Source organism: Euprymna scolopes, chromosome 2, assembly GCF_053919585.1.
Source record: "Euprymna scolopes isolate OS-2025 chromosome 2, ASM5391958v1, whole genome shotgun sequence".
Lineage (NCBI taxonomy): Eukaryota > Metazoa > Mollusca > Cephalopoda > Sepiida > Sepiolidae > Euprymna > Euprymna scolopes.
Window position 1 is genome coordinate 39,435,681 of NC_136483.1, and position 13,451 is coordinate 39,449,131.

Consider the following 13,451-nt stretch of genomic DNA (forward strand, 5'->3'; position numbering starts at 1 on the left):
GTAAAAAATATTACCAAATTATAAAAAAAAAAACTGTTATCCGAAAGCGTTCCTTTTCTTCGGTCGACCATTTTGAAATAACAAAAAATAACTATTCTGACTACACGTGCGTAAAAACAAACTTTTTTTTAACAATCATTAAAAGGGTAACACAGAAATTGTAAATTTAAGAAATAAAGCATAAGTAAAAACAAATTATTTGTACTTACGCATTTAATGAACCAGAGTAACTCAGCTTGCGACACGGATTTCTCAGGAACATGACATCCACAGAAGAAAGAAAAAACAAACAATTCGATCGGTGGATGCGTGTTCCTCCCGGGCATAACAACATAATGAAAAAAAAACCCTACTCGCCAGGGATCGGCAATATATATATATATATATATATATATATATATATATATATATACCCAAAAAACTTCGAAAGCCGTTCTTAATGTGGGGAGATTGGGTGTATTCCTAAAGCCGCTTTTAATATGAGGAGGTTGAGAAGTCGTAAAAATTAACGAAGTTGCTATTATTTATTGCAAAAAAATGCTAAAACTTTATTTTTGTGACAAAAAAAGCATGTTAATTTCTACAAACATTTATTAAGAAATACAAATAACCGGTAGTTTTTTTGTGTTTTTTATTTAAAATTTTACTTTACTTTTTCTTCCACATAGCGTTGTTATTATTTAATCGGCAACGCTCGACTTTATCCGGCTGTTGACATCATGCGCCGGTGACAGCTGAACGCTGAGAAAATAATTACACAACACTTAAAGTTTAATTCATTCTATCAGTCTTTGGAAAATAAATATTTGAAATAAAGTGGCGCTTATGCACTTACATTACCGTGCTATTTTTTAAAATTAATATTTATACGTTAAATTTAGGTTTTAAAATATCTTTTTGCTTATTAAATTGTTAGGTGAAAGTATAGATAACCCAGTTGGTTTCTAATTTGTAGAAAATCTAGCTCCCGGAAAAAACGGTACTCTGGATAATAACAAAAATTAAAATTGCCTCAGTCTCAAATGATTTCTCCTCTACTGATCGAGGAAAAAACGGTGAAGTGTGCTTCACCCTATGTTTCTCTCCCCTCTCTTCCTCTCTTAATAACTCTCTACATCCATCTCTCCTTCTCTCTCTATCTCTCTCAATCTATCTCTCTATATCACCATCTCCATCTCTCTTTTAGCCCCTTTCTCTCCCTAATTCCCTCTATCTCTCTCTCTCCTTCTCTCTTTTCCTCTGTCTTGCGCCCTCTCTGTTTCTAACTCTCGCTTTATCTCTCTATATCTCCTTCTCTTTCTGTATTTCCCTCTCACTTTCTCTTTTCTATCTATATATCTTCCTGTCTATCTGTCCATCTCTAATCCCTTATCATATTGTAGTTTCATCAATTAATTACAGTGAATACGGCATTGTCAAACATGGATTAATCTTATTTTAGTCACCTAATTTACTTATTGTGAGAATAGAAGTTATTTGGAAATCACTGCTACCTTGAACAGCACCAGGAGTAACTGGTAAAACCTTTCTAATTAGCTTGATTTACGCAGCCATTCGGTGACAAAATGACATAGCCCTTGCTGCGACCTTGCTATAAAGCAGAAGAACTACTTAGTCTACTTTGAAACTACTATTAAACATTCAATTTTTCAAAAATCTCATCTTCAACATCTCCAAAACATCCAGTATGGGGGAAAATATTGCAGAAATGCTAACTTATTGTTTGGGATGAATGCACAATGGTACACAAAGAATCACTTGAGGCTCTTGGTCGATCTTTGCAAGATTTGCATGGCAATGGCAGACCATTTGGGAATGCAGTTATATAGCTTGCAAGATATTTCAGACAAATGCTACCTGTAATTCTTCAATCAACACCCGCAGATGAAATAAATGCTTCCCTCAAATATCCTACTTTTTGGTGCAATGTGAAGGCATTAAACTTAACTCAAAATATGCATATCCAGTTGCAGACTGCTCGATCCGCACAGAAATTTTTGCATCACTTGTGGGAAATTGGGCACGGAAAAGTGCTGCCTGATTCGAGTTAAGGGCAACATTCTTTGACTTTTAACTTCTGTAATTTTATTACATCAAAAGAAGAGTTGATTTAAAAGGTTTGTCCAGATATTCAAATTAATTATACGACTTCCACTTGACTGAGTAAACGAGCTATTCTTGCAGCCCAATAAAAAAAACGTCCATGAACTTAACGCTATTATCCAACGTAAAATTCCAAGTGAAGTAGTCACATACACATCCATCGACACTGTTGTGGAAGCAGATACTGTGGTTAATTATCCAACAGCTAGATTTGCCAGAGATGTCTCCGCATATACTGCAACTGAAAATTGGTGTACTAATTATCATTTTGTGAAATATAAACCAATCCAGGCTTTGCAATGGTACATGGCCTGCAGTAAAAAAATTAACAAACAATAACATAGAAATAACAATCTTAACAGGACCTTTCACAGGTAGATATATCTTCATTCCACGCATTCCTATGATTCCACCGGATACACCATTACACTTTAGGAAACTGCATTTTACAATTTTATTGTCGTTTGAAATAACCATCAACAAAGCTCAGGGAACAATCTTTACAATTGTATGGCTTATAGCTTCACACTGACTGTTTTTTCACATGAAAAATTTATGTTATGTGTTCAAGAGTCACCAAACAAGAAAATCTCTACATCAGCTAAGAAAATGGAAAAACAAAAACTGTGTACCCATACGAAATGTGAAATAAAACCTATAAGAAACATGCATTTTCTCATTTTGGAACTTTTTCCATTGCGCCAATTTCAGCCATAGCAACGCGTGGCAGGGTACAGAGTGTATATATATATATATATATATATATATATATATATATATATATATATATATATATATATATATATATATATATGAAGGAAAGGTAATATTTTTTAATAAAATATCCAAGGGAAGAATAAATTTGCAGCAAAAAAAGATTTAGTTGTTCGGAATGTTTCATTTTTATTCGAGTTGTTGTGTCTGATCAACATTGCTGGGGAGGCATGAGAAAAATTAATGTTTTCTTTTAAAATCCGCAAAACTATATTTCACGGTAAGTAACAGACGACTTCGACAAAAAATATTAAAAGCGACAGAAATTCCTTGGATCTAACTAACATAGAGATTGAAATAGATTGATTGGCTTACAAAGAAAAGAGATTTCTCAACAAAGGATTTGGGACAAAATGCCTTTATATTTTTTATAATAATATTATTTCCATATGAATTTAAATATATACACACACACACACACACACACACACACACACACACACACACACACACACATATATATATATATATATATATATATATATATATATATATATATATATATATATATATATATATATATATAACTGACACTAACATAACGATGTTTCGGTGGGTACTCATTAAAATATACGATATCCGCGGATAAATAAAGCCGGTTTTTTCTTTATTCATATTGAAGAAAAAAAACCCTCACACACACACACACACACACACACACACACAGACACACACACACACATACCCACATATATATATATATATATATATATATATATATATATATATATATATATATATATATATATACACGAGCAGGGACGCCCAGCGTAACCCGGCCGTAAAATACGCCTAAATATGATATTTTAATTTATGCAGATTTCCTATATTTTATTATTAGAGTCAATTTTCTATCAATTTTTTATATTATGAATTTGTGATTTTAAAAATAAAATAAAAAATATATCCATATGACCTGTGTGCATCAGCTTCAATCGAAACCGTAACCAAAATTTATGAAGAAAAAAGTGTGTATATATACATATATATATATATATAAATGTATGTGTATATATATATATATATATATATATATACTAGCTGAAGTACCCGTTGTTGACTGGGTTCATAAACAGCCTAAAGAAAATGGACTGTGATTGATGAAAGTATGATAGGTTATGAAAAGGAGGGGGTTGTAAAGAGATAGGTGTTGTATACTCAAAAATGTTACCCTAAGCAAAATATGATGAAAGTAAGGATAATTTTCGTGAAAATATATTTTTTATATCAACTTTGTTTCCATTCGTAGCCAAGAGTGACCAACAAAATGATTTTTCCTTACAAAGCGAAAATGTTATATATATATATATATATAATATAAATATATAAGAAATAAATGTTACCATAGTCAATAGAAATTACTTTTATCGTAGAAAAATGCATTGGTTTGTATTTTTAAGTAGTCTGTAAAAAAAATTTTTTTAATTCACGAATCGGGTTAAAAAAAAATCAAAATGGCAGCGACTTTGAAATGGAGAGCTCCGTTTTCAATTTGAGCATTCTATGTTAACAATTTAAGAGAGTTCCGTAAACGTAAGGAATATTTATAAACATATTTTAATGTTTTCCGTTATTTTGTGCTTGAGGAATATTCGATTATGGCATGTATAGTCTATATTAAAATTCATCTAAGTAGTTATCGCCTCAAATTTCGTTTTAATTTCGGTTCGCTGAAATTATTTCAAGTAAAGAGCATTAAAAACTATTTCAAAACAAAAAAAAACATGAGCTGAACTTTTATTGACTATGGTAACATTTATTTCTTGTATATTTATTTTTTCGGGTCGTCGTTTGTTGGTTTTTCTGCTAAACACTCTTACTAAATAATATCCACGAAATATCGAAAAACAAAGAAACAAAAACAGTTTTGAAAAATAATGAAGCTTTACTTACTTTAGTAAAATAATCCGAAACAGCAAAATGGGATATTAAAAAAGTAAACACGTAATTACTTTAGTTTTTAAAGCAAAGAATCGATATAAATATGAATATGAGGAAAATGCGCCCTTTTCAAGCAGAACGGCTTCATTTCAGTTTTACAGTATTGAACGGTGTAGTATTGCGCCGTCGGATTCAGGGTTGTACTATTGTAATGTAAAGAACACACAGAAAGGGTTGTAATCAACTTAATTGCTTCTAGTACACTGACAAAAAAAGCTTAAAGAGATATATAAATAAAAATAAAAAGCTTATGTAAATGTTTTTAAAAAGACACGTAATCACGTGAGCAGGATTTTTTCCTTCTTTTGACACGATAACAAGTAACGTTCTTATATTTATTATTTATCTATTTATCTATTTTTCTATTTTCCAAACAGTGCCACGTGCAAATGGAGAAGGAAAAAAACAGAGTTATGCAAAATTTGTGTCGAGAATTGTCTAAAGTTTCGACTTTTTTTTTGGCTTTCACTTTAATAAGAACGTGCATTTTTTAGGTGAATTTATTCGACACAATATGATTCAACTCAAAAAAATAAATAAAAGCTAACGTGAATTAAGATTAAAGTTAAGGTGTTATTGTGGACCCTCACCCCTTTTAAAAACCTTGTAAAACTTTGTGACATATTTACATTCTATGGAGGCCAGGCGCGAACGAACACCCAATAATTGTATTATACCATATTTTTTCAAACTGAAACATAATTATCAAAGTATACTTACGCAAATAGATATGAAACGTCTTTGTTAAAGTTTGTTCCATATTTCCATGGAGTACCGGCGCGAACGCAGACCCCACAATTTTATTATACCATCCCTATTTAAGTTGAAACATACGTATCAAAGTATTCTTATGTACATCTATATCAAAAACCGTTGTTAATGTTTTTTTTTCATTTTTTATTTCCATATTTTGGGGGCCAGGCGCGAACGCAGACCCCACAATTTTAATGAACCACCGTTCTGTCAGATCAAACATACCCATTTCTAATCCTCGATACATCTTCTATCATTATATGTAATCAGTTTTTTTAAAATAGTCAACCCTATAGGAGCCTATTCGTGACCAGACACACACACAGACGTTCAGTTTTATATTATATATATATATATATATATATATATATATATATATATATATATATATATATATATATATATAAACTTCTTTCTAGTTAATGAAAAAACATTAAGAAATTTACATGCGGAGTTTAAGCTATTGATCACGTTATGCAAAAAAAAAAAGCACGCTATCAACTTACCCACAGTAGAATTTTCACGGCCCGTTGTTCTATCATTGTTGCTAAGCGACGACATGAAAAACATGGCTTTACCGATGATAGATAAATTAAATTTCTGTTATCGATTATCGATAATTGTCATGGATATTCTGAGACAAAACTTAACTAAGATCATCCCCAGACTTATACACTAAAGTTCTGTAATTTTTAAAAATATATGTTCAGCTATTTCGAAGTCTTTAAGGAATAAACTCACACACAGATAAAGTTGCATTTACATAATTGTAGAGAAATATATATGACGTGCCTTCAATAAGTTTCCAGATTGTTTTCCTATGGACACTTTTATTGATAGTATACATATGAAATCTTGGTTCCAATGCACTTGTTGTACTGTACCAACAACTTCTAGAAGGCCCCATGGAAATCCTTATGTGTGAACGTATCAATAACTCTCATCACGGCCTCTTTCATCTCCTCAATTGTCTCATAACTATAGTCTCTAAGGTTTTCCTTTAGCTTAGGGAATAACCAAAAGTCACAGGAGAACAACATCTGCACTGTAGGAAGAATGAGGAACTGTCTTATTGCCCAAATAAAATAACCTGTTATTTGTGGACTGGTGCATTAGTGCAAATCTTCCGCATCTTCAGTTCCTCGCGAATAATTGTGTATACAGTTTTCATACTGTACCAACAAAGTGTGCACTTATTGTCTCTATAGACATGAAATTTATTATTTAGATAATCGAATCTGGTGTTCTGACTTCCTTACTCCTTACACACCTCTCGTCATTTATCCCGGACTCCCTGCCTTCTTTGACTCTCTTATGCTACTCAAAAACTGATGGTCGATTCATGCAGATAGTCCAAAAGCAGTCTGAATAATTCCATACGTTTCTATGACATTTTCCCAAGTTTAAAACAGGATTTAGAAGGGCGTATTCCAATTCCTGCTGTAGCTGTTCACTTGAACCTGAAATTATAAAAATTTGTCAGTCATCTCATAAGATTTATAGCAATAACATATTGAATTTTCAAGAGTCTACGACAATTTTAAATTCCTGTACAAAAAAAATCTTGAAACTTTTTAAAGGCACCTAATCACAACAAATGGTGTGGTGGAAGCATTAAAGATTTATATACTGCAACAACAGTCTATGCCATGTCACTCAAAGTGCTAATGGTCGTACCTACCACGTAGTTAATCCTTTTCTCCATTCATCAGAATCGTTTTGTGAGGAAGGTGGTTAGACACTCAGTAACATAACATACCAAAATCAAAGGATGGGTGAACTTTCTTGTAAGATTAATTGACCAATCAAATCCCGAAGGCGGTGGTGTAACGTATTTGTCACTCTGCGGCATGTTCTCCAGCCAAACCGATGCCAAAACGCCATGCTCGGCATCAGTGGTATTAAGATTGCCATCGTGAGTGAATCTGCTTTTCTAATTATTTGAAAACAAGGTATCAGAATCGGAACAGAAACGAAATAAAAACACAGAGACGAATGCACATTTTCGCTGTTAAAGTTATCACTAAAAATGCATAAGTTAGAACTTTTGGTCGTCACCGCAATCAAATCCTCTTCTAAGCTTGTTCTCAAAATAAAAATGCAAAATGGGGCGAAAGACGAAAATTACAAAAAAAAAACAAAAAAAAAATACATATTATAGATTGCATCGTCTTGTAAAAAAAGTAAGGGCAAAATGCATGAGCAGGGAGAATGGCAAATGAATGAAAAAGTAAACACGCTAAACAAATAACTAATAACAGTTTTCGCTAAAATAGCAAATGAAAAATGCGTAAGATAGAATGCTTCGATCGCCATTGAAAGCGAATTCAAAAGGAGGAATCAGAGGCAGATGAAAAACGAAATGTAGTAAAAGGTTACTGTTGTGGAATTATGCTAATAAAAGAAAAACGTTAGAATGCTTTGTTGCTATCGCAATAGAATCGATGTCTAGGCATATTCTAAAAAGGGGAATGGAAAACTGAATAAAAAAGAAATTAATACACACATATGCACATAAATTAATACAAGTTTTAGTTAAATTTCATCTCGCTGGAAATAAGCCAAACGAAGTCGACATTAGTTTGAAAAATATTTAGGCGTCATTGCAAGCGTGGTTGATTTGTAGTGAGTAACGGAACGATAAACGATAGTAACACCAAAATAAATCAATGCTGTGAAAGAAAGACAACGAAAACAAAAAAGATGTTAATCGGAAATAGTACGAAGAACGAGCGTAATACACGAATCAATGAATTTTCGACATATAAAGAATTTTCGACATATAAAGAACCAATCTTTGCAGATGATTTTGTTTTTTCTTTAATCAAATTTGGAACATTACTTTTAGAAAATTTCCGTGCAAATGTTATCTGCGGTTTAGTTAACATTGGACAAGTTACTTTCATAGTGTTTAAGTATGATATTTTTTAATTTCCGTGGATAGCGTTTGGTGTTACCTAAATATTTGTGTTACAAAAACATGGCTTAAGTACACATACTACCTGTTACATGTGCGTATAAGTTATTACTTTTTAATCTGCAATGTTACAGGCAGCCATGTTGGTTGCGCCGACTAAAAAAATATGCTATCTCACACGATGCTGCAGCGAAATTTCAAAGAGTCCAGATTACTGACAAAACTTTTGCTACATGAATTGTTGTTACAAAGAAAAAAGAGTACACAAAACCTCAGCTCACTGCAGCAGCGTCGTCCGTCAGTACTTTCTGTAGACTCGTTTTCACGTATGTCCCATCTGCTCCAGTGGCCTGTTTTTATAAAAGACAGCGTCCTCTAAATTTGCATACGTACGCGAGAGCACACGAGATTGTGCAAGACTACATTATTATATAAGGCCGCAGGCGCTATCTTGGACCCTTTTCAACATCATGACGCACACCGAGGCTGTTTAAGCTTGCGTTCCCACAATTTTCGCTACATGTATAAAAATATAAATATATTATTTAACGTTTATGTATTAATAATAACGAAAGAATGTATTACTTTTATTCTCGGTTGCTTCCATTTTAAATTTACATTTTTCCGCTAAACAAAAATGGCTTGTTTTTGAAAAAAAAATATTCCGGACAGAATAAGATATTTTCTGAAAGTAATTAACTCGAATTGCATTTTAACGTTTTGATAAAAATAGTTTTATAAACTGCAGAAAGAAATAACAATTTCGAATGAAATATATATTTTCTGTGATTTATTACATAGAGGCATATCAATAAATATAGATTTAATTTCTGCTGTATTTATAAGATCTAGTTGTTCAATATCGGTGGTAGACCGTATGCATGTCTAAGTTTAGATGTGTGTAGTCAGCAGTGTAATGGCGAATGTCTGTTTCTTGCTAATCTGTCTAATCAAATGACTAGAGGAATATTTCTAAAACTAATCATCACGCAGATTGTTCAATTTATACAGCTTAGTAACAATAAATCTTTCAGGAGAAACACTAAAACCTCAGGGCACATAAGTCGTGTAAGTTTTGTAATGCTAATTTTTAAAGCATTAAATTAAATAAAACAAAACAAAACAGGACTTATTCTGAAAATGAACGAAAAATGAGCTCATTGGTCTTAAACGACGACAACAAGCATTACAGCATGAACACACACACACAGACACACACACACAGACACACACACACACACACACACACACACATATATATATATATATATATATATATATATATATATATATATAAGAGCAAACAGTTAATAAAACATGTAAAAAACACTTGGAAAAAGAGTTAAAAACATATTTAATCTGAAAAGGAAACACTTGATAAGTGGATAGTCCTTAATCCGCGGAGTTTCGAAGAAATACTTTCCTTCTCACCAGAGGGTAGGAATTAGCAAAATGTGGCATCGGATTTTGCATATAAAAATATTTGATGAAACAACAAGTAAGTCAAAGATCTTACTTAATAACAAAAAGTGAAGCACAGGGAATATGGTGAACAAAAAGGTGATTACACCTGAATGGATAGTCTGGTGAAAGGTGAATAATCCAATGACAGTAAAATCCAAAAATATAACTCCAAGAAAGTTAATTGAGTTTCCATTTGCACAAGTAAATTCCAAGGAAATCACGTAAATTTTATTTTATATATATATATATATATATATATATATATATACACGTTATAGATTAACACTTTCTTGTATGCACTAACCAAATTGATAAACAGAGTTAAAGGGCACAATTAGCGTCTACGATGGATACAAAAACATAACGAAGCAAAGAAAATCTCTCTTCAATCACGCGTTCTTTTAAACGTTCCTTCTCAGCCCTTACGAAGCCGTTAAAACGAATGTGTCATGTTTTTCTTTCTGTTAATATGTTTTTCTATCATTCTGTCTCTGTTTACGAAGCGACTTATTAATATGCAGAAATGTTGGCCACTGTTTGTTCAATTGCAGTTAATGGGGGCAATGCGACATTGTATGAACGGATTAACGGATCTAATGGAGCGTAGTGACTCCATTTTAGGGAGCATATGACTGTTTTCCTGTCCAAAGATGACACCACACAGGTTTTTAGAAACCTTCCACTAACGTTGTCATTCAAGTGTAAAAATCGGGTTAAAAACATTCTTATATACGTTTATGCACCCACGCATACCTAAATATGCCCATAAACACATAACAAGTCCAAACGTTAAGGTTTGCTTTACAAACCTTTTAGCGAAAAATGTGTTTAACCCAGGATTGTACAAAAACAAACATTGGTAGATTTATCAGACACTCGTATTTTCTTAAATTGTACTCTAATCCGCAGACAAAATAATGATAACGGATAAAAATGTAGATTTATAAGACAATAATTATTTTACATCAATAGTAAAAATAACAATATGGGAAGCTGTATGTGTTCTACAGTAAATTGTATCTAAGTTTTTCTTCGTTTGGCGTGTTTTCATTGTAAACTATGAGTTATTTTAGTTCTGAACTTTTTAGATAATGGCTGATTGTTTGTATTACTTGCTTTGATCGGACTATTGTTTTCACTTTGAGTGTTATTTGTGCAACATTTTGGTCGGTGTAGCCTCTTACCTTCGTCAGCCATGCTGGTCACCATCTTCCAAGATGGTGAATCTTGAGTGTTATTTTTGCAACGTTCCGGTCGGTTTAGTCTCTTACTTTCATCAACATACTTGGCAAATGCCACACCGACCGAAATGTTTCACAAATAAAACCCAAGATGCGTCATCTTGGAAGATTGGAAGATCGTGACCAGCATGCCTGACTAAGGTCAGTGGCTACACCGACCAAAACGTTGCACAAATTACATACAAAGTGGAAATAATAGTCCGATCCAAACAAGTAATACAAACTATGAATTATTTGTTTTAAAAATATTGTAAAGTAGAAACAATTGCAAAATTTGCATTAGAAATGAAAACAGAAACCTTACGGAGATTTTCGACCTGTTTCTACCTCTGTTTTTATATGGAAATTTTTTTATTATAAGTGTTATTTATAAGCAACAAAATTGATTAAATAACGCCCATTTTATTTACATTTTTGTTAATAACAAAGATGGGATTCATCTGAAAAGTATTCCGAGTTGGATAAAGTATTTTCTAAGATGAATTAAATCGAATTACATTTTATCATAAAGAAAAACGCAGTGATACGATCAACAAGAAAAACTGGCTATTCAGATTGAAATATTGATTTTGTTGGAGAGACTATATCGATAACAAAACTGACTTCAGTGTTATATAAATATATATTACAGAACAAAAACATACACCGATAGATTCGTAAAGCAGACGCCGTCCTATAATCCGTAATTTCTTAAATTGTACCCCAATTTGCGGACAATAATAACTGATCAAATATCGATTTATAAGACAATAATTATTTTATATCAATAGTAAAAATGAGCAATATAAGAAGCTGTATGTACTCTATAGTAAATTGTTTCCGTTTTTATTGTAAACAATGTTCGGCTAGATTTTTTCCAAAATATTGCATAGCAGCATAATTGAAAGAGGACGACATAAATAAATAAATGACACAAATAAAGAAGAAATTAAAAACTTGAAAATTCCAAAACATTATAAAAATGAAAACATAATTTTCAGAGTTCTTTTAACGATCAACGCCGGGTGGACCTTCTAGTCTATATAATACTAAAACTGATAATCTTTATTGGTAAATTGGTTGCAAATTGAATGTTTTAAATAGTGGCACGAATGGCGAATGGCACAAAAAGCGATGGAAGGAGGATAATAGAGGAGATAGTAGCAACAATATAAAAGGATGACGTAAATAAAGAAATAACGTAAATAAAATTGAATAAGAGAGCTGTAGCAGCAAACGCTGAATCCCGAATGAGACGAGAAGTAGTGAGAGGAGAGTAGTCTAATAGTTATGGCAGCAGAGACATAAGAAAATAACATAAATAAATGGCGTAAAGAAAATAAAGAGAAGAATAGAAGCGGAGTACGTGGAGAAAATGGATCAAAGGAAGAAGAAAAGGAGAAAACTGTACAATGTACCAACGTTGATCGAACGGATCACGGGTAATCGTCTACTAAATAATAATAATAATAATAATAATAATAATAATAATAATAAAATTTTAATATAACTACATTCCTCCCTCTCCAAAATGTAGTTTCAGTATCAACTGTCATCACACCAAATAGCCGGGAAGGTTCGAAGAGGACTGAAAGATCGAGGAGAAAAACTACTAACTAGACCTCCACTCGATGAGTGCCAAGAGGATTGAGACTTTGGAGAGGCGTGTTACCACCCAAATTCCAGCGATGACCAATTGTCATTGCCAGCAAGAAATCAATCACAAGTGGCCGTTGCGATAACGCAAAGATTACCGACAGAGGTGGAGAGTACTGAAAATCTGGGAAGACTTGTTGTCACCCGGACTTTAGGAAACATCTTCGGTTGTGTGTCAGTAAGCAATGCTTTATGATGACCTGTGTGAGAACTTATTGTGAGTAAAATGATAATAGATATATACAGACAAAACAATTCAGTTCTGCTATAAAATAATTTTAATAAAGTTTTCATATGACCTAGCAGTCTTAAATGGAAATCTACAAAATCAACTTTCTCCACGTAAACGCTGTCTTTATATGCGGATGTTGGATTCACCATGATCACTGTAGTGGCTGCAGAATTGAAAACTCTTGAAGCTGGACTCTGAAGAAATGTCGAGAACTTTCTCGCCTGGACTAAAAGAAAACTTATATCGTAGCAATTAATTTTTATAATTTTTATAAACCGACACCAACAAATAGTTTAAACTGTTTTTTTTTTAATCATTTGGATTATTATCCTCATCTTCTATGAGGATAATAGTTCAAATAATTAAAAAATATATATATATACAATTTACT

At 32.3% G+C, this 13,451-nt stretch overlaps 1 protein-coding gene across 1 annotated transcript in view; it reads left to right on the top strand.

Moving 5' to 3' along the window:
• LOC145291284 (protein Wnt-4-like) overlaps positions 1 to 13,451 on the top strand; it is a 406,175-nt gene that overhangs the window by 248,060 nt on the left and 144,664 nt on the right. The gene's annotated exons all lie outside the window — the stretch shown is intronic.